Here is a 4,168-nt window from a genome sequence, read left to right as displayed (position 1 = left end):
TCTACACCTACCTCAGTTATCTATATACCATGGGAAAGGGAAGACCACGTGATAAAACTAAAAGATTATAACTATGAATCCCAGTCTTTCCACTGTGGGAACTGTCTGGAAAAAGTTAAATTCTAAAGAATTGATTTTTAAAAGTATTGTCTAGATATTGTATCAAAAGAGTAATACTCTTCTAAAAGAGAAGATAACAAAGATTCCTTAGGGAGTTCTGGTATCACGTACCACAAAATGACATTTGTACATCAGTACATAGTTTAAATATCTCAACTTTTAAGCATTTTCAGTACCATTTTAAATATATTTTACTAAATTTTTATAAATAAGATTTACAGTGTTATTGTAGATATTATTGGAATCATGGCATATCATAATTTTGACATGTTTAAAGTTCACGTGGTTACTAGATGGTTGAGATGGAATTTAAAGTCAAAATTGCTTGATTCCATAGTTCTTGTTCTTGACCACCAATGGAAGAAAGAGCATAGACATTTGACTGCAATGCCTATATAAAAGTATCTTTTTAATGTTTGACAACAAAAATGCTCAAGGTTCTGCACTTCACAAAAGAAAACCATGAAAAGAGAAACCTAATAATTAAAGGGAGGTTTCAGGCCAGGGCTTATCAAACTCTCTGTAAAAAGGTTTTTGTTTCTTTGTTTTAGTTTCTTTTGTTTTTCCAATCTGTTGCAATACCATTGCTTTATAAAACATTGTCAAATAAATTATTCTCAAAGTTTGGGCTTACATCATGGTTGACTTGTAAAAAAAAAAATGATGGCTGACACTAGTTTGTGAACTATTCTACATCAAAACGTTTTAGACAACACAGTGATTAACATAATGTATTTTTCAGAGTGTATCTGTGTAATACAAATTAACAGGTGTTTCATATGGCTGAATCGATGTCTGATGTACATTCAGTGGAACAGCATTTTGATACAAAAACACTTGCTGATTATTATAGATACATAAAAGTTACTGTGGAGAGGGGGTGGGGGACACAGTCACTCAGGATTCCACATAGAAAGTTTTCTAAAATGTCCAATCACACTTTTGTCCTACTCTTTGATTATTACAACTTAATGCAACAGCTAATATAGCATTCTCTATATATCCATGCCACTTCCTTTATAAATAACCTTTATATGACCTTGCACCATCTCTCTCCCTAAAACTGCCACACCAGATGACCACCAGATTCATACAGCCCAGTCACTAAGAATTTGATGATTCTGTGGCTTCCAGTCCAGGCTGGTTTATCTCTATTCCTCAGTCTCCTTACCTGAAAAACAAACAAACAAACAAAAAAACTGTATTTCCTTCAAAAGATTATTACAAACATTAATATGTACTCTATTTGGCATAGGACAAATGTTATTAAGTGTTAGATAACATTATTTCTCATAAAGGAAAGCCATAGTGATTTCTTGGGAAATATAGTTTATTTTATTAAAAATAAGTTTAAACATTCTTGCTTTTTATATTCATTCAGTCTTAAATTTTCTGTCTTTTAATGGGAGATGTTTAGACTATATATCTTTAATATAATTGTTGATATGGTTGAGTTTAAATATACCGTATTGCTTTTTGTTTTCTAATTACATTATCTGTCCTTTTCCTCTTATGCCCTCCCTCTTTTGAACTAATTAAGTCTTTTTTTCTGATTCCCTTTTATCTCCTATGTTGGCTTATCTGCTATAATTCTTTGTTGTGATACTTTAATGTTTACTTTAGGCTTTATACTATACATCTTTAACCTATCATAATCCACTTTCAAGTGATATTATAAAATTTAAAATATAGTGTAAGAAACTTACAATCACAGTTTCTTCTTTTTAAAATTTATTTATTTAAATTAGTTTCAAGTATACCATACATCAGTTAGACATCTATATAGTTCTTAAAACGATCCCCCCACTTGCTCCCTCCCTCCCCTGGCCCTCCACCTAGCCATCATATTAATGCTAACTGCATTCCCTCTGCAGTGTTGCCCATTCCTGTGATCAACTATCAACTACTAATTTGTACTTCTTTAACCCTTCACCTCATTCTCTCAGCCCCTCAACTCCCCTCCCCTCTGTCCATCAACAAATTGTCCACTCTATATGTGAGTCTGTTTTTGATTAGTTTGTTCTTTTTGTTCCTTAGATTCTGCAAATAAGTGAAATCATGTTTCATTTCTTGCTTCCTAACTTTGTCTTATTATTAGACATTGTATTTTTGCATAGGTTAAAAACCCCACGATGCATTTAATTGTTTTTGCTTTAAACAATAATTTTTAAAAGATATTATAAAAACCAAGAAAATACTTTTATGCTTATTTTCATAATTATCATTCTAATACTTTGTCAATCTAGATATTGCTGTGGTATCATTTTGCATCTGCCTGATGAACTTTATTTAGCATTTCTTGTAGGGCTTATCCACTGGTAATAAATTATTTGAGAATTTATATGTCTAAAAAGCCTTTATTTTGCTTTTGTTTTTTGAAGAATATTATTGTTGAGTATTAAAATGTAGACTGACAATAATTTTTATACAATATTTAGAAATGTCTTCTGGCCTGCATTTTCTGCAAAGAAATCTGTCATTCTTATTTTTGTTCCTCTGTAGCAAATTTATCTTTTTCTCTGGCTTATTTATTCTTTTCTTTCAGTCATTGTTAATTTGATTATTCTGTATCTTATGTAGTTTCTTTATGTTTGTTGTACTTGGGTTTTGTTGAACTTTCTTACTGTATGGTTTATAGTTTATATCAAATTTGGAAAAAAAATTAGATATTATTCTCCTTTCAGCAATATATTTACACATATTAAGACAAAGTTGTCTCAAACTCAGATACCTTTTTATGTTTTTCATTCTTGTCTCTATGTTTCTTTAGGAATAGTTTCTATTGCTATGTTTCAAGATCACTAGAATTTCTTCTGTAATGTCTAATCTGCTGTTATATAGAATATTCGTTATAGGAGAAGTGTTATATAATTGCTAAGTAATATTATTATTTCTATCTCAGTCACTGCAGTTTTAAACTCTAATATTTTAATTTGAGACTTTTTTATATCTTCTATATCTCTACTTAACTTTCTGAACATATGGAATACAGACATAATAACTACTTTAATGTCCTTTTCTGCTAATTCTATTACTTGTGTTTGGGTTTCCATTGATTTATAGTTTCAGTATGGGTTGTTTTTTCCTGCTTCTTTGCATGCCAGGAAAGTTTTTATACATTACCAGACTTTATGAATTTCACTTTATTGAGTACTGGATATTTTTGAATTCCTACAAATGTGCTTGAATTTTATTTTGCAATACTGTTAAATTACTTGGAGATGTTTTGATCCTTCAGGGCTTTCTTTTAATCTTTGTGGTCTGGCTAATATAAACCAACATCTCCAGTACTGTAAGAATTCAGAAATTCTTCCATTTAATCTTTTCAGTTGTTTATTTCTCTAACATTGGGGTACTTTTCCTCACACAATATGTGCTGATAAGTATACAAAGCTCAAGACATGAGGGGTTTTCTCTGCAATCTCTGGACTTTCGTTTTCTGAAGAGTTCTCTGGTACTCTACTTTGCAAACTATAGCTGCTTTGTTCTCTCTGAATAACAACTCTCCTTATCTTAGAGAAAGTTCTTGGTTCCCTAGGTCCTCCTCCCTGAGCCACAGACAAGAAACTCTCTCCAGCCAGAAAGCTGGGGTACTCCTAAAGCTCACCTCATATTTTTTGACTCTCATCGATTACTGTCTTTTGTTGCTGGATAGCTGAAATCTTCAGTGCTGTTTTTTGCCTTAATATAGCCTGTCCTTTTTTTTTTAGTTGGTTCAGGCAGGATGGTAAATTTGACCTGTTATTCTATTTCTATCTAGACTAGAACAAAAGTTCTGTTGAATATAATTTTAACTTACTGCTCTTCTTGAAATTTCATATATATGTATGAAATGATATATATGCTACTCCATTACATTACATTAGATAAAGAAAAAATTCATGGAAAACATTAAATTTCTATAAAATTCTATCCTATAGACCATGAGAAAATACAAAACCTATTTAAGCAATCAGAATTTGACAATTAAAGTGCAAGTTTAGTATTCTTAGGACTTCATCAGTAACTAAGTTACAACCACTAAACTACAATGACAATTGTTTATAGC

The sequence above is a fragment of the Pteropus medius genome, unplaced genomic scaffold (genome assembly GCF_902729225.1).
Source record: "Pteropus medius unplaced genomic scaffold, Ma_sr-lr_union100, whole genome shotgun sequence".
Lineage (NCBI taxonomy): Eukaryota > Metazoa > Chordata > Mammalia > Chiroptera > Pteropodidae > Pteropus > Pteropus medius.
The sequence above is the reverse complement of the archived record's forward strand: the minus strand, read 5'-3'. Positions refer to the sequence as shown.